The sequence below is a fragment of the Babylonia areolata genome, chromosome 8 (genome assembly GCF_041734735.1).
Source record: "Babylonia areolata isolate BAREFJ2019XMU chromosome 8, ASM4173473v1, whole genome shotgun sequence".
Lineage (NCBI taxonomy): Eukaryota > Metazoa > Mollusca > Gastropoda > Neogastropoda > Buccinidae > Babylonia > Babylonia areolata.
The window spans coordinates 14,085,310-14,105,309 of record NC_134883.1 but is presented as its reverse complement, the minus strand read 5'-3'; the positions used below and the strand labels follow the sequence as shown (position 1 = coordinate 14,105,309).

Here is a 20,000-nt window from a genome sequence, read left to right as displayed (position 1 = left end):
TCCATTTTAAGTGATATCAGTTATCTCCAATTTAAGACACAACTGATATCACTTAAAATCGAAAGGCGTTAAATTGAAGAAGACAGAGACAGAGACAGATAGTGATATCAGCTGTCTCTGTCTGTCTGTCTGTCTGTCTGTCTGTCTCTCCCTCCGCCCCACCCCCACTCTATCTCTGTGTCTCTGTCTGTCTGACGGAGATGTATCCGAATCTCTCTCACTCTCTCTCACTCTGTCTCACTCTGCCAGCCCGATACGAAAGTGAGCATTCCAATACAGTCACAAATTCCTGAATCGCCCAGCACACCTTATTGCCACCGGACACGCACATGCATACATAAGCTTACACACGGTCACCGAAGGTAAATTGACACCTGCACAGATTTACCATAATATGATCCACGTAACACACACATAGACTCGCTCGTGATCGAACTCGCACACACACACACACACACACACACACACACACACACACACACACACACACACACACACACACACACACACACACACTCACACACACACACACACACACACACACACACACACACACACACACACACACACACACACACACACACACACACACACACGCACACACACACACATACCCACACAGAAATTCAGACACATACAGACACACACACACACGCACGCACTAGTGCATATGTGCATTTTCACGCATATTGAGTTACACACACACACACACGCACACTTTCGCTCCCCCCCACCCCCACCCCTCTCTCTCCCTTTCACGCACTCACACATGCATTCATACAAACGCACAGTCAAATAGAAACACGCAGGTGCACAAACAACACACACACACACACACACACACACACGCACGCACGCACGCACGCATGCACACACAGAAGTGCGCAAACACCACACAGGTAGGCCTACACGCAAAAGTCCGACACAACGCAGACACTGAAACACATTCACACACAGACACAAACAAACACTTACAGGCACGCACACACGCACACACACACACACACACACACACACACACACACACACACACACACACACACACACACACACACACACACACACACACACCACCCACACATTATCTACACGCTGGATACACTTATACGTCTCTAATCGTAGGTAACGGTAGGCCATGACACATGTGTACATAATAATGGCAGGGGAAATCTTGTGTCAACCCCAGGTAAATACAACTAGTTTTACAATGGTAGTCGCAATGCTATCGCTGTAATTATCCCGATCGACTGATCTGTACAGTGTACACACACACACACACACACACACACACACACACACACACACATATATATATATATGTTCGTCTCTCTCTCTCTCTCTCTCTCTCTCTCTCTCTCTCTCTATATATATATATATATGTGTGTATATATAAATATGTATATATCGGTGGAGAATAATTTCCCAGGCAATGCACTGGTGCATCAAAGAAATGTTGCACACAAATAGTTATGATAATAAATCTCTTCCCGCTCTCTGTCTGTCTCTTCCCCTTCCCTGTTTCAAACACGGATACACACACCATACTAAGACAGACAGACAGACACAAGCTCGTAAAAACAGAAACACAAAAACACAGAAACACAGAAACACACACACACCCACACACACACACACACACACATACACACATACACACACACACACACACACACAGAGGATGACACAAACACACATGGTTAAACACACACACAGAGTGACACATACTTTGTGACACAGACACGTACCCCCACCCTTTCAATTCAATTCAGTTCAATCCAATTCAATTCGAAAACGTTTTTTTGCTTGTTGTAGACACCAACATAAAAACGAACACATTTAACATAAAATACATTAAAACAAGTCAGATAAGAACTTACCCTTAGCCCCCCAACCCCCATCACCCACTCACACGCTTGTTTTGTGTTTGTTCCCCAATTTCACCATTCACCCCCCCATTTTTTTTGTACAGTACCCACCACTGAGGAATCGTTCAACGAGCCGAAGGAAGACGATATTTTTATTAAAAGTGCAAGCAACAGAATCCCCAAAGGTTCGGATCATTATCGATTTCAGGCGGACACTAGCGCTGTCCCTCCACACCTACCCCACACCCACCCCACCCCACCCTCTTGTGGTCCGTCTTGTTGACATAGCACTGACAGTGATTGGCGTTATCTTTGGAGGACAGGAGACTGCTGTGACGTGACGTTCCTTCACACACACACACCACCACCACCACCACCACCACCACGTTCTGTTGTATTGTTGACATTGCACTCCTTGTCTCTGGGTTTTGTATAATGCATACATAATATATGTACAGGACATATATGTATATATATGTATTATCTATATCTGTATATTCTCTCTCTCTCTCTCTCTCTCTATATATATATATATATCTATCTCTGTGTGTGTGTGTGTGTGTGTGTGTGTGTGTGTGTGTGTGTGTGTGTGTGTTTCTTCGTGTTAAAATTTGGGATTAGGATCAGTGGGTTGGTCAGTCAATATTCAGTTCAGTCTGCATGATCTGCTACGCTTTGGAAAAAAAAAATTACAGGGCAGAAGACAATCCTCGATCTTAAAAAAAAAATGTCCACACACACACACACACACACACACACACACACACACACACACACCCTCCATAACCCCCCACCAGCACGTATGCATTATGCGCGCACACATACACGCGCATATATTCACACCTTCGCTCTCCCTTTCAGTTTTGATTTCACCCTCTTTCTTTCCGGTTTCCCCCAGCTCTCCATTCAACACCCATTCCTCTCCAGCTCTCCATTCAACACCCATTCCTCTCCAGCTCTCCATTCAACACCCATTCCTCTCCAACCTTTGACACGATAGCATTCAGATGTGAAAATTGATAGGTATATTTTGACAGAATGTCTACATTCACCGATAGTTGTGAGGGGGCACTGAACAAATGTCCACTCAACTCCTTTAAGACTGCCACCTTCATGCCCTCCACCTTTTCCGTCAAATATCACTGTGAGTGGAAAGACGCAAAACTAAAGACTACTACAACAATATCAACAACAACAACAACAACAACTACTACTACTACTGCTGCTGCTACAAGAAGACACACACTGTAATTGACCCAATCACGTGAACAGTTTTACCTGCTGATAACTATCAGTGCTGTATGGTTCAGTGCGCTCCGAGAACTATCGCTGCCTTCCTAAAAAGAGGACATGAACGTTCATGAAAACTTTCAGGATCCCACTTTCCCCAGTCATTCATTGTTTAGCTTTTTCCGCGATCCTTTTATTTATTTATTCTTTTTTTTTTTTTAATCATTTAGATCACGAGGTGGTAAATTGTTCAAAGGTTGTCTTGGAGCTTTGGAATGCTTGGGCGTCGAACAGCTTCGTACAATTATTGTGTGGCTCCGTCCTTCGATCCACAAGTGATGCAAGAGCCTCGTACCCGCACAAGACAAGCGCGGGCGAGATCCTAAGACCATGTTAAGGGTTTTACAAAGTTTGCTTTTGATCGGCTTGCCGACGGAAAACCGTCAGTGTTTCTGCCTGACCCTGGTAAAATCAATCACGATGAAACGCTCCCGTTAAGTAATTTCAGTGATCAGGGGAAGAAAGAATGTTGAATTGCGTGCAGAAAATGGGAGAAAGAAATCGCACGGATAGATCGATTTTCTGGTTACACTGATCGTGAACCTTAGTCAATGAAATCAATCAAATCAACAGTCAGATTCAGCCGTTGAAATCGAGGGACGAAATCATCGGACGGTTTTCCGAAGAATTACATGTCTGTCAGAATGAGAATGGCTGATCAGTTGACGCACGCAGTCTCTGATTCAGATGTCAGGCGTAGTCGTAATGCCATTTTGAGCTTGATAATGGTTATTCCGTGTAAAGAGCTCGTCTTACTTGGTCGTTTCCTTCCTTTGTCGACGTAACCGTTTGTGGCTTTCTCAAGCCCCACGCAAGCGGAAACAAGTTGGTTGTGATTCTGCCGGTTAACTGCAGTTAAATTGCAGCTTTTTCTGTAGAATTAGAATTGTGATACTAGTCAGATAATGATTTTGTGATCAAACGCTTGGCAACCCGTAGAATACAACAAGGTCGTAAGGATTATGAGAAAATTGCATCAGCAGTAGTCGGAATGTTTAATGCGTGCATGGACGTCGATTTTTTCCCGTCATAGGCACGATGCACGCACACATACACACATATCTATCTATCTGTCTATCTGTCTATCTATCTATCTACCTACCTACCTGCCTACATACTAATCTAGCTATCTGGCTATTATGAGTGAATTACAGACGAACACAGGAAGGGATCAATTCTTTTCTATGTTTAGATTTGACCTTGTAGGGGAAAATAGGGGTGTGTGTGTGAAAAATAGAGGATCCAGACCCGGTTGATCAGATCTGGAGACAACAATCACAATTCAGCGGTATTCTGTGTGACAGCGGAAGAACAATCGCAATCCAGCAACTGTGTGTGTGTGTGTGTGTGTGTGTGTGTGTGTGTGTGTGTGTGTGTGTGTGTGTGCGCGCGCGCGCGCGGTGTGTGTGTGTGTGTGTGTGTGTGTGTGTGTGTGTGCGTGCGCGCGGTGTGTGTGTGTGTGTGTGTGTGTGTGTGTGTGTGTGTGCGTGCGCGCGCGGTGTGTGTGTGTGTGTGTGTGTGTGTGTGTGTGTGTGCGTGCGTGCGTGCGTGTGTGTGTGTGTGTGTGTGTGTGTGTGTGTGTGCGTGTGTGTGTGTGTAACGGGAACAGGCCAGTGCGAAGTTACTATTTCTCCCTTCAAATCAAATCAAATCAAATCAAAAACACTTTATCAATCCACATGAAAATTAACTTGTGCAATCACAGGCTCGTCGTAAACACCAACATGAAACGATCATGCGCAACATAAAAAGAGATTAGTCAAATTAGTCAAATAAGAATTCCCAATAGCTGACGATAAACACCCCCCAGTCACCCCCCCTCCCCTCCTACCCCCCCCCCCCCCCCCGCCCCCCCCATACACACATACTCATGTTAAGACAATAGGATATTGCACAACAATATTTTACAAATGAAAACATCCAACAAATAAAAGGTATATATTATTGAAATAACATGTGTGCGCGCGCGCGTGCACACACACACACACACACACGCACGCACGCACCCTTTTCGATATTGGTCATTGCAAATCCGCTATCATAACCCAATAGTATAAACTAATGCAAACCTGACTCTTGATAGTTCACATGAGAAACGCATTGCCCCATGATGTGGCGAAAATTAATATAATTATTTCTATTTCCCCTCCCCCCCACCCTTCCCAGGCCAGGTATAAGGACATAAAAAGAGGTGTGGGGCGGGTAGGATATTGATTAGATTAGACTAATACTTTTTTTTTTTTTTTTGGCAGGCGTGACTTGTCTGTCTCCCACTCTCTTTTCTTTCTTTTTTTCGTTCTCTCTCACTTCCCTTTCCCCTTGTTGCTGTTACGGTGTGTGTGTGTGTGTGTGTGTGTGTGTGTGTGTGTGTGTCTGTGTGTGCGTGCGTGCGTATGTTTACTCGCGCGCGGCGGGCTGGCATGTATGTGTGTGTGTGTGTGTGTGTCTGTCTGTCTGTGTGTGCGTGCGTATGTTTACTCGCGCGCGGCGGGCTGGCATGTATGTGTGTGTGTGTGTGTGTGTGTGTGTGTGTGTGTGTGTTAGAGAAAAAGAGAGAATGTGTGTGTGTGTGTGTTAGAGAAAAAGAGATAATGTGTGTGTGTGTGTGTGGGGGGGAAGGTGTGGGGGGATTGGTTTGAGTGTGTGTGTGTGTGTGTGTGGGGGGGGGGGGTTGTGTGTGTGTGTGTGTGTGTGTGTGTGTGTGTGTTGGTACCTTTACGCGTTTGCGTGCGTGTGGCATTGTGCGGTTTCCTCTCTTTTCCGTCATCTCCTTGTCCCTGTCTTTCTCTTTTCGTTGTGTTGTTCTCCTTCCTCCGCGTGCAGTCAGGTTAGACTAGACAGACCACACAGAGAGCTAGAGAGCGATGGAAAGGGGGCTGGGGAGGGAGGGAGGGAGAGAGAGAGAGAGAGAGAGAGAGAGAGAGAGAGAGAGAGAGAGAGAGAGAGAGCAAAATCATTGACTAACTGCATCTGTTTGTCTCTCTGTATCTATGGCGTGTGTCTGTACATGAACTGAAATGTAAGCGACGGTAACTGTTATTAATATATACGAACACACACACACACACACACACACACACACACACACACACACACACAGATACCATCCACACACACACACACACTGTTTCTGCATCTTTCTGCGTCTCTCTCTCTCTGTCTCTCTCTGTCCCCCCCCCCCCCGTCTCTCTTTCAAATAGAATTCATTTTATTCAACAGAATTCTCTTTCTGTCTCTCTCGCTCGAATATCCAGTACAGGTGTTTGTGCGTGTGCGAGTGTGAACAGGGTGGGTTATGCGGGTGTGTGTGTTCTTATATACTATGTTTTCAAACGCAGCCTTACAGTTTAATGTTAACAAGCATGCTATCTTCAAAAAATGTGTGGGTGTGTTTGTTGATGTCGATCATTCATTGCCAAGAATTTGATGTTTGCGTTCTCGTTTTGTTTCTCGCAATGTGTTCATATTTCCTGTGCCGTATGTTGCCGTCATTTTTGTCTGTTCATATATTTATCCTGTGTCCCCCCCCCCCTCCCCCGCCCCCCTTCGCCCCATTGCCAAAGGGATAGTAGTGTCAATGGCAAAAAAATCAGTGTCAGTGTCAGTTTCTCTCTATGTATGTCTGTGTGTATTTTTTGTCCGTCTGTGTGTGTCTGTGAAAAGAGGACGCAGTCTAAATATCAATCAAAGAAAGATCGGAAACTCGTTTAGCGATTGGGGCCCATGCTATTTCCGCTATTTCTTTTCAGTCACTCGATACAAAGTCTAACAGTCGGGTATGTTTCCTTTCGTAAACTTTGCCTTATTTCTTCACCCTGGCCACCCGGCCGTAACCGGGTGTAACGTATTGGGTGAGCTGTCTGAAAGTCTTTTCTCTCTTTGTGGCTTTCATGTTACTGTTCCATTCGTACCCCTCCTGTGTTGCCTTTTACTGAAACGTGTTGGACGCTATCATGGCTGAAAGGATTTGAAGGTAATGTAGCCTTCAAAGCATTCCCGAAGTTAATAATTTTGGTTGTGGGTCGTGTTTCTTCCTATTGGCGACAATGACGACAGCAACGATAGTGTCAACAGCAGTTCACTTTGATGATTATCATTTTCCTCTTCTTCTTCTATTCATTATTACTGTTATTATTATTGATATTATGATGATGATATACCTGATCACATTATGTGCATTACGGTCAAACAAAGACTGTGAATTTTCTGCTTTCTCTGTTAGATCTTGAGTGATGGTCTGGGTGCTTGTCACATGCACAGAAAGCGTGTAAAAGAATCCACAAAACAAGAAAGTTGTCGCGGACAAAAATTCTGTTTAGGTATACACCATGATTGGTAAACTCACATACCCACACCCTAAAACAGACACACAAATCAACACACACACACACACACACACACACACACACACACACACACACACACACACACACAAAGGCAAACATGCAAACACATTTACACACATTGACGGAGAAAAAAACCCAAAAACGTAGCGCCGAAATATGACAATGCGCTATCGTTCGGGAGAGCAGTGCGGATTTCGCACACAAACATCAAGTATGACTGAAGACTGAACACCATGACGATGACTTATACATGCTTTTCACGTCTTTCTCTTCCATAACTGTATACAGAATATCCACGCACTGTTTAAAACCAGGAATAGTTGGTCAGGTGGCTGTATCACACTGCTTTCTAGACTATTCAAGTGTAGGAATGATAGCTGGATAACTTGGCGAGATCTGTCGATGACAAAGAATGAATGCTGTCACATATCTTTTTGAGCCTACCACACACACACAATGTCTCAAGCGGGGTTCGAACACATGACACCTCGCACTGGGGACAGTGCCTTCAGGGACAAGTCCTTGCACTCACACAATCATTGTGCACAGACATACAGACACGTGCAGACACATACGTACGCGTGAACTCAAAACACACGGTCATCATGCCCAGTCCAGGGACGGGTTGCACGAAGCCATCTTTGGGCGCTAAGTTTGCTTTGAGCTAAGAATGTTCCCAACTCCGAGGTAGATTGAAATGAAATGAAATTATGGTGTTTAGAGCCTCGCCGACCACTAAGGCCATCTCAAGGCTATCGCCGCGTTAACACCGAGGTAGATTCCATACAGGCGAAAGAAATAATGGGTCAAACTGACCTGTAGATATAACTGGTCCTTTTATGAAGGAATTTTCCCACGTTTCGGGCCCTAGGCCCTTCTTCCTGGGGAGAAAAGTAAAGAATGGAGAAGAAAAGAGAGGACAAAACCAAGACAGAGGTAAAACTAAAAACTGTGCACTTAGGAACGTTCTTAACTCTGATCAAACTTTGCGCTGCAAAAATCGCCTCGTGTAACGTGGCCCAGTCCCCCCCTGAATGCCACCTGAAAAGACAGACGCTGTTAAGGCTAGACACTACAGTCAAATAACGACGTTTTTTCACTCCAACTACATATCTGTTTTGTCTACTAGGTGTATCATCACTCGTGGATCACAAAAAAAAAAAAGAAAAAAAAGAAAAGAAAAAAGTTATCTTAGATTTCTGTGAATACCCGTTGCTATGGAAACAAATCAAAATGGTCGCCAAACAATGTATCAAAGAAATCGCGTTTGTGGTCTGTGTGGTGCGTGCAAAACCTTTTCGTTATGTGGACTTGATATACAATTACATTTTCTTCATTTTCACGTGAGATTGTGTTGATTCTTCAATTATTGTATTTTTTTAATGAATTTTTGAAATTTTGGGTAGTGTGAAATCCTAAAAATTTACAATGGGTATAAAGATTGGAACCGGTATGAATTAAAACCCAGAGAATATTTTCATACATACTCACGACAAAACTTTAATAACATGTTACAAAACAGTTATGCAAAGTCTCATGGTTGTTGGTTTACTCATCATTGAGCAAGTCCAAGGTATGTTGTCAAGGCCAGAAACTTGAAGACTTGCGTCGAAATTGAACAAAATAAACACTTCCGTGATTCAGAAAGCAATCTTTATTGGCAATTTTTCAATTATTAAAGACATCTTTACAGTGGAAAAACTTATGCATATGATAGAGGAGATGTTCAAGAATCAAAATCCATGAAAAACCCAAATCATGAAAAATCATCATTTTGGTCTCTTTTGCACTGCCGTGTCCCCATACTTTGCCGTATCCGCGCAGTGGACGGTAACAAAGCAGTTCCATTTTATTTCCGCTGTGTGTGTAAAGAGTTAATGTGAGAAAGGACCGTAAAACCGAAAGCAAATACTGATGGTGACTAAGCGATGTGAATGCACATTACTTCGCTGCTTTGTTGTTTGTTGTTGTTACTGTTGTTGTTGTATTTTGATTCTAACGATCGTGATAGCTAGCAAGAAGCAAAAATGTTGCGCGCACACACAGGCGCGCGCGCGCACGCACGCGTATACGTACACACACACACACACACACACACACACGCGCGCGCGCGCGCGCACACACACACACACACACACACACACACACACACACACATCCCTTCACCAAATGAAAACTACAAACACTTGAATTGTTTTTCTTGGAACTCTTTGAAACATCTTTTTTCTTCGAGTCAATGTAATTAATTTATCTACTCTACAATACCCGCTGGGACAACACACGTTTCAAGTTTCAAGTTTTAATTATCCTTTCACTCCTATTGGAGTATGGAAGAGTACTACAACCCTACCCTCAGATCACCCCTCCCCTCTGCCACACCCCCTCCACACACACACCAAAAGCAACCTTCAAACACTTTAACTGTACTGCTTCGAACCCTTTGAAATTCCTTCTTGTTTTCATGAGTATCCTGTTCGGAGAATGTAGACACATTTTATGGAGCCACGGTGCGAACGGTCGCATATTGCCAGTGCTGTATTTCACCTGGTTGAGACCATTACATTTTATGTCTTCTACGTGTCTACATAGGGATATTCAGTGTTTACCGGAGGGTCCACTTTACAGGTATAGAGCTGTTGAAGGTACACGTTTCAGGGTTCAACGTTCCCGCTGTGAAGTTTGTTTGAAAAAAAACAGGGAAGTTCTGAGACTGTTGTGTTTGATTTAGACCCCAAATGCTTTCTGTCAGTATGTGTCCATGTCTCTGTCTGAGTCTCTGTTTCTGTCTGTCCAGTCTCTTTTTTGTTCTCATTGTGTCTCTGTCTCTGTCTGAGTTTGAATCTCTGTTTCTGCATCTTTCTGCGTCTCTTTCTTTGTCTCTCTCTTTCTCTGTAGGTCAATGTTCATATCAAATCAATATTTGTATTTGAAAACGTTCATTTCGTCATACACATACCTCTTCGTTTGGGGCTATGGCCTTTGTATGAATGAACCATTTCATTCATTCGTTCGTTCGTTCGTTTGTTCATTCATTTACTAACTCACTCGTTCATTCATTATGCCAGGTTAGACTCTGAAGGCCCGAAAAGCGCGTTGGGGTTGTGCGTTGGCGAGGCATCTACTTTTTTTTTTCTTTCTTTCTTCTTTTCTTTTTAAGCAAATGCGGTACAGGTTATATAGATCCACAAACTTCTGCACCTCCTGAAGGCAGACCTTAAACCTGAAACTGAATCTCTCTCTCTGTGTACCCGATCGGAGCATGTCTCCTCCTATCTCTACATCAGTGTCTTTGTCACTTTCCTGTCCCCGTTCTCTGTGTTTGTCTCAAAGATTGAAATTTTGTACTTGGCTGTGTTTATTTCATTTTTTGTTCACTGTATTATAGTAAGATTCTGTTTCACTGTGTCCATGATTTTCACACACGCACACACACACACAGACGCAGACACACACACACACACACACACACACACACACACACACACACACACACAAACACACACACACAAACACACAAGCACACACACACACACACACACACACACACACACACACACACACACACACAAACACACAGAAGGGCTTCTCTCTCTCTTTCTGTGTCACATGTACTTTAAGCTGACAAAGTGCCGCAAATCTCTTATTAGTTTATGTTGTTTCGATTCTGTTTTTTTTTTCTTTCCGTTCCATTTAATCTAATTTGCATCATTTTGTTCTGATTAGTACATACTATGTCACCAGAGCTTTTCAGCTGATGACGTTAAACATTTCAGTGTTCAGTGTTTCAGTGTTCTTTCTCTGTGCCTTCCTCCCTCCCTCCCACCCTCACCCCTCTCTCTTTCGATGGCGGCTGATTTGAAGCTCAGCAAAGATCCGGGGGGGGGGGGGGGGGGGGGGGCACGAAAACCCGAAGTACTTATTCTTGTGAACTACGTTGAATCGTTGTTTCTACAGAATTGTACTTTTGAAACTCAAAGTTCAGTGTGTTAATTTAAAGTTATGGGTCTTTTATTGGGCAGCAAGAAACCCCTTGTCACACCATGTAAATAAACAGGAACAACAACAAACCACGGCACTTACTGCTTCGTTGGCATCAAGCGCCTTCATGCGCGGGACAGTGAAACAGCATTTACAATGAAATTAGTTTCTCGTTTTGGCCAGGGGTGGGGTTGATCGATCCTGCTGTGTTTTGCAGGCTGCCAGGTCTGTGTTATGGTTCATGGTTCCAGGCGGGTCGGCCGGATTAAGCTGAATGGTGACTCCAGCGCGTGTTTATCATGGGACAAGAACACACGAGAACGCACGTGCAGCACGCACGCACGCACTCATACGTGCGATACATGCAGAGGCAAACACATTTATACAGACTCACACAATTGCACATTCGTATGTATGTATGTGTGTGTGTGTGTGTGTGTGTGTGTGTGTGTGTGTGTGTCTCTGCCTGTCTACCTACGTACCTACGTACGTACGTACGCATGTATGTATGTATGTATGTATGTATGTATGTATGTATGTACTTTTCGATATGTCTGTCTCTCTTCCTGTCGACAACAACAGACATGCAGTGAGACAAACAGAATGACAGCGAGACAGAGATAAAAATTGCTGAACAAACAATTCAGAAATAAACCGAGACTCGATCATCTTGTCTGTCACCGACTGAGTATTTTTCTCTCTCGCCTATCTCACTATGATTAACTATACAGTTAACAGTGGAACGAGTTATTTTGTCCGCAAAGCTGTGCTTTCAACCCTCCCTGCTCATCTGTTTATGTATCTATATGTATGCATGCATGTATGTATGTAAGTAAGTATGTATGTATGTATGTATGTATGTAGGTAGGTAGGTAGGTAGCAGTATATCTGATTATCTTCCTATCTACAATGGCAGGCATATATACACTGAGACAAACAATGACAGCGAGACAGATTAAAAAAAAAGAGCTAAATAAACAACAGAAAAAAACCCAGACTCAATCTTCTTGTCTGTCACCGATCGATTATGTTTTTCTCTCTCTCCCCGTCAACTGTACAATTAACTGCAGATCGGGTTATTCACGGTTTTGCAACCTGTTCTTTTGTCTGCTTTGTTGTGCTGTTACTCTCCCTGTTGATCTGTTTACGTATTTGTATCTGTGTACTTACGTACGTACGAAGGTATGTATGTATGTATGTATGTATGTATGTATGTGCAATACAATACAATAATATGTATGTATGCATGTATGCATGCATGTATGCATGTGTGTATGCATGTATGCATGTATGTATGTACAATACAATAATATGTATGTATGTATATATGTATGTATGTATGTTTGTATGTACAATACAATACAATATGTATGTATGTATGTATGTATGTATGTATGTATGTATGTACAATACAATAATATGTATGTATGTATGTACAATACAATACAATAATATGTATGTATGTTATGTACAATACGATAATATGTATGTATATATGTATGTATGTGTGTATGTATGTATGTATGTATGTATGTATGTATGCATGTGTGTATGCATGTATGCATGTATGTATGTACAATACAATACAATAATATGTATGTATGTATGTATGTATGTACAATACAATACAATATGTATGTATGTATGTATGTATGTATGTATGTATGTACAATACAATAATATGTATGTATGTATGTATGTACAATACAATACAATACAATATATGTATGTATGTTATGTACAATACAATAATATGTATGTATGTATGTATGTATGTATGTATGTACAATACAATACAATATGTATGTATGTATGTATGTATGTATGTATGTATGTATGTACAATACAATACAATAATATGTATGTGTGTATGTACCATACAATACAGTACAATACATTTTTATTAATCTGATTGGAAATTACATGTGCATTCAAAGGCTCGTCACTCACATCAATCAGTCTCTCAGCCAAAAGTTGAGCCTAACACACACACACACACAGACACACACACACACACATATATATATATATATATATATATATATATATATATATAAGAAATTTAACTTAAAAGTAAAAAGACTGAATTAGAATATGGAAGTGGTAAATGCTTAACAACTTGCTTTATAACACAGTAAGAGAAATTATAACATGTATTCTAAAGAAAACTAAGAAGCGCTATTACCGGTAAAAGAAGTTACAACATGCATCTGAAAAGCGCTATTTCCGAATAAAAGATTTTTATTATGGTTTTGCAACCTGGTTTTTTTGTCTGCTATGTTGTATTTTACTCTCGCTGTTTACATCTATCTATCTATCTGTATATCTACCTTCCTAATAATCTAGCTATCTTACAAGCTATCTAGATATCAGAAGTGAGTTATAGACGAAAACAGGAAGAGATCAGTTCTTTTCTGTGTTTAGATTCGACTTTGAAGGGGAACAGATACATCAATCTGTCTATCTACCTATCTATCTATCTATACATCTATCTTAGTATCTGTCTATCTGTATGTATCTGTGGTCTGTTTATCGACATGTCTATCTTAATATCTACTACAACAGACACACAGTGAGACAGAGATAAAAAAAACAAAAAGCTGTGTAAACAATACAGAAACAATAGAGGCAAGGCCTTCAAGACTCACTTGTGATACATTAAGTCCCCTAGCATTAATTACAGAGTAATTTCCCTCTTTTACTATCTGCACCAAAACGTTTGCAAAATAAATAAAACTTCCATGCTTAGCAAAAGAAGTTCCTGTTTGAACAAAAAATGATAATAATGACTGCTCTTGTTGTTGTGTCAGAATAAGAGGTCAAAGTGCCAAGTTTAGAGAATACAAAAAATATAAATATAACAGTAAATGCAGTTTGCATATAATTAGGCTTCATTATTTATTTTTTTTGTGCCCAACCCAGTGGTGCAATATTGTTTTAAACAAGATGATTGGAAAGAACTGAATTTTTCCTATTTTTATTCCAAATTTGGTATCAGCTGACAAAGTATTTGCAGAGAAAATGTCAATGCTAAAGTTTACCACGGACCCACAGACACACAGACACACACACACACACACACACACACACACACACACACACACACACAGACAACCGAACACCGGGCTAAAACATAGACTCACTTTGTTTACAAGTGTCAAAAAACCAAGACACGATCTTCTTGTATATCACCGGTCTGGTATTGTTCACTCTCTTTGTTAACTTCAGTTCCCAGTGGATTGGGTTGTTCACAGTTTTGCAAGTTGTTCTTTTGTCTCAGGTTGTGTTCTTACCCCAGCTGTTTGTATGTACGTATCTAAGTATCTGTGTATCAGTCTGTCTGTTTTTCAGTATGCATATCTTCCTATCTACTATGACAGACAGACATGCAGTGGAACAAACAGAATGACAATGAGACAGAGATAAAACCAACAACAAAAGCTGCACAAACTGAGACACGATCTTCTCGTCTGTCACCGAGTCTCTCTATCTCTCTTAACTACAGTTCCCAGTGGATCAGGCTTATTCACGGTTTCGCAACCTGTTCTTTCGTCTTGCATTGCTGTGTTTTTACCCTCCCACGCTGCTTCTAGCGAACAGCTGTGATTTTATGAATGTGCCAGACTAATAACAACACTCAGCATGTCTTGGTCGTTAGAGCGAAGGGTGTAAGGTTTGGGGAAATTTGTCTTGTCATTGTTGATATAACCTTTGGTCACCGTTGCTATGTAACGCGCGCGCGCATGTACGCACAGGCGCATAAGCACGCCAAACGTATATATATATATATCTATATCATCTATCTGTCTATCTATCTATCTATATATATATAATATGTATATATCTATATCTGTCTATATATAATCAGTACATTTCTCTCCACTCTGCACGATTACAAGCAAGCTTACATGCACACACATACATCCACACACACATGCGCGCGCGTGTACACACACACACACACACACACACGCACACACACACACACACACACACACACACACACACACACACACACACACACACACACACACACAAGTCGACAATGTTCCACCCCCACCCCTCTTTCTCACGGTCGTATCCACCCTGTCCTCTCCAATTAGCTTCAAGCAGAAACTCAAAAACCAGTTCAACGTTAATTAGGACTTGCTATTACCACTGTAATGATTTATCATTAATGTGTGCACATAGGAACGGTCAGAAGGAAACACATACACACACGTGCCCACGCCCCCCTTTCCCACACACGCACACACACACATACGCACGCACACACACACACATGCGCACACGCACACGCACACACACACACACACGTACACAGACACACACATACACATACACACGCACACACACACACACTCACTCACACACACACACACACACACTCACTCACCCACACCCACCCACCCACCCACCCACCCACCCACCCACACACACACACACACACACACACACACACACACACACCACATCGAAGGAAAACGGGGCGGGGAAGAAAGAGATGGGTGAGAGGGGCCGTGAAGGAAGGTGAGGGGCAGTATCGATCTCTCTCTCAGTCACTGTGTGGGTGGGAGGCGGGTCTGTATAGGTGTAGGTTCAAACTAGGTGGTGTTGGCCATGTATCTGTCCAGACCCGCCCTTAAAACCAAAGTCCTTCCTTCCTTGGCAGGTAATCTATTACCCACACTGTCGCCACGGTTCTGTTAAAAAAAAAAAAAAAAAAAAGAAAGAAAGAAAAAAAGTTAGCGGGTTTTTTGTCTTTCTTCTTCCTTGTTTAAACATTCTCGAGTTACGCAGTTTTCAGTGTTTTGGGGGAGTCTGTTGAGGGGGTAAGGGGGTCAGGAGGGGGGCGGGGGGGGGATGTGAATAGACAGGGACCTGTGTGAGGGGGTAAGGGGTTAAGGAGGGTGGGGGGATGTGAATAGACAGGGACCTGTGTGAGGGGGTAAGGAAGGTGGGGGGATGTGAATAGACAGGGACCTGTGTGAGGGGGTAAGGGGGTAAGGAAGGTGGGGGATGTGAATAGACAGGGACTTGTGTGAGGGGGTAAGGGGGTAAGGAAGGTGGGGGATGTGACTAGACAGGGACCTGTGTGAGGGGGTAAGGGGGTAAGGAGGGTGGGGGATGTGAATAGACAGGGACCTGTGTGAGGGGGTAAGGGGGGTAAGGAGGGTGGGGGATGTGAATAGACAGGGACCTGTGTGAGGGGGTAAGGGGGTAAGGGCGGTGGGGGGATGAGAATAGACAGGGACCTGTGTGAGGGGGTAAGGGGGTAAGGAGGGTGTGGGGATGAGAATAGACAGGGACCTGTGTGAGGGGGTAAGGGGGTAACAAGGTGGGAGGATGTGAATAGACAGGGACCTGTGTGAGGGGGTAAGGAGGGTGTGGGGATGAGAATAGACAGGGACCTGTGTGAGGGGGTAAGGGGTTAAGGAGGGTGGGGGGATGTGAATAGACAGGGACCTGTGTGAGGGGGTAAGGAGGGTGTGGGGATGAGAATAGACATGGACCTGTGTGAGGGGGTAAGGGGGTAACAAGGTGGGAGGATGTGAATAGACAGGGACCTGTGTGAGGGGGTAAGGAGGGTGTGGGGATGAGAATAGACAGGGACCTGTGTGAGGGGGTAAGGGGGTAAGGAGGGTGTGGGGATGAGAATAGACAGGGACCTGTGTGAGAGGGTAAGGAGGTAAGGACGGTGGGGGGGATGTGAATAGACAGGGACTTGTGTGAGGGGGTAAGGGGGTAGACAGGGTGGGGGGATGTGAATAGACAGGGACCTGTGTGAGGGGGTAAGGGGGTAAGGAGGGTGGGGGATGTGAATAGACAGGGACCTGTGTGAGGGGGTAAGGAGGGTGGGGGTTGTGAATAGACAGCGACCTGTGTGAGGGGGTAAGGGGGTAAGGGGGGGTGGGGGGATGTGAATAGACAGGGACCTGTGTGAGGGGGTAAGGAGGGTGGGGGATGTGAATAGACAGCGACCTGTGTGAGGGGGTAAGGGGGTAAGGGGGGTGGGGGGATGTGAATAGACAGGGACCTGTGTGAGGGGGTAAGGAGGGTGTGGGGATGTGAATAGACAGGGACCTGTGTGAGCGGGTAAGGAGGGTGTGGGGATGTGAATAGACAGGGTCTTGTGTGAGGGGGTAAGGGGGTAAGGACGGTGGAGGGATGAGAATAGACAGAGACCTGTGTGAAGGTGTGGGGAGTGAGGACGGAGCGAGGGAAGGAAGGAGAAACACACGCGTGCGCACACACACTACATGGACCCACAGACACACACGCACGCGCACATATAGAGACACACACACACGCGCGCACACACACAAACAAACAATGACACACACACGCACACACACAAGTTAAATCAAATAATGTTGTTTAAGGCCCAGCAGTCCACTAAGGCCACACACACACACACACACACACACACACACACACACACACACACACACACACACACACACACACACACACACACACACACACACCCTCTTCCCTTTCCTCATCTCTTTCAACATGAACTGACGTGTTTTGGGAACCGGATTTTCGTCAAGGAAAATCTGACGGTACTCTCTCTCTCTCTCACACACACACACACACACACACACACAGACACACACACACACACAAACCCAACTAATCGAGGCGTGTCAGTATTACCTGCTTTACGTGGTCATTCCACGTTCACACAGCTTCATACCTTTGGCTTCTGTCCCTTCTTTCTTCTCATTACCCCCCGGAAAAAAGAATTCGCATTGGTGGTGATATTTATCTTCCATCTCAATGTCAAATGTCTGTCTGCCTGTCTGTCTGGATAACTAGCTGTCTGTTTGCCTGTCTGTGTGTCTGCTTCTATTGCTGTCTCTATGTCTGTCCCTGTATGTCTGCCTCCCCCCCCCCCCCGTGTGTGTGTGTGTGTGTGTGTGTGTGTGTGTGTGTGTGTGTGCGCCCGTGTGTGTTTGTTCTTTAGTTTAACGTCTTTTCACTGTATGTGATATTGGATTGTGTGCGTGTTTAATGTCTTTTCACTGAAAGTGTGTGTGTCATTCTGTGTGTGTGTGTGTGTGTGTGTGTGTGTGTGTGTGTGTGTGTGTGTGTGTGTGTGTGTGTGTGTGTGTGTGTGTGTGTGTGTGTGTGTGTGTGTGTGTGTGTGTGTGTGTGTGTGTGTGTGTGTGTGTGTGTGTGTGTGTGTGTGTGTGTTCCGTCCTTATCTGCTCCTCCCCCAAGGTCCTGGCTTCTGTTTCTGTCTTCCTGCGTCTGTTCGTTAGCTGTCTGCCTGTCTGCCTTTGTCTCTCAATGCATCTCTCTCAAGCCCAAGTGGACCTCTTTTTCTTGGTCTCTCTCTCCTCTCACTGCTTGTATTTGGAGAGAGAGAGAGAGAGAGAGAGAGAGAGAGAGAGAGAGAGAGAGAGAGAGAGATGCATTCAACCAGAACCCGCAAACCCAACGAACTTAAATCAATAGGAAAGGTTAAAGTTAGCTGATTCTTTGAAATGGAAAGATATTTTCTGTCGTTGTCAGTCTCACGTGACAGACAGAATACACTTCTCTATCCTGGACCCGAACCAATATTTTTGACGTCCTAATCAATAAACTGCGCCCAAGTTTTAAACAGATGGCAGCTTTGGGTTTTGGCACGCGTACACCACGTACACAAACACACACAAAACAAGAGAGGCAAGGCCTTCTAGACTCACTTGTGATAAATTAAGTCCCCTAGCATTAATGACAGAGTAATTTCCCTTTTTCACTATCTGCACCAAAACGTTTGCAAAATAAATAAAAATTCCATGCTTAGCAAAAGAAGTTCCTGTTTGAACAAAAAATGATAATAATGACTCCTCTTGTTGTTGTGTCAGAATAAGAGGTCAAAGTGCCAAGTTTAGAGAATACAAAAAATATAAATATAACAGTAAATGCAGTTTGCATATAATTAGGCTTCTTTTTATTTTTTGTGCCCATCCCAGAGGTGCAATATTGTTTTAAAGAAGATGACTGGAAATAATTGAATTTTTCCTATTTTTATGTCAAATTTGGTGTCAACTGACAAAATATTTGCAGAGAAAATGTCAATGTTAAAGTTTACCACGGACACACAGACACACGGACACACAGACACACACACACACACACACACACACACACACACACACACACACCCGAACACCGGGTTAAAACATAGACTCACTTTGTTTACACAAGTGAGTCAAAAATGATAGGTTGGTTTATTTATAGCACGGTCAGTCAAGTAAGAGCCAGCATTAACAGTTTATAAAGTTAAAGAACAATCAACGACAGAATAATGAAACCAATCAACAATGCGTATAAAGTCAATTATCAACACAGAAACTAAAAAAATGCAACGAGAGAGAGAGAGACAGAGAGACAGAGAGAGAGAATGTTCAGACAAAAATGCCGAATGGACAATGTAATAAATCATTCCCCAGTATCAAAAATAAAAGGTTTTGAATAGAAAACTGGTCGAAAGAAAACCAGAAGAAAATAGGCATTTGGATCAGAC

The 20,000-nt window shown here is 43.4% G+C and overlaps 1 protein-coding gene across 1 annotated transcript in view; it reads left to right on the top strand.

The window, feature by feature from the left end:
• Positions 1–20,000, top strand: part of LOC143284975 (dynein axonemal heavy chain 3-like) — a 198,196-nt gene that overhangs the window by 7,071 nt on the left and 171,125 nt on the right. The window lies entirely within an intron of this gene.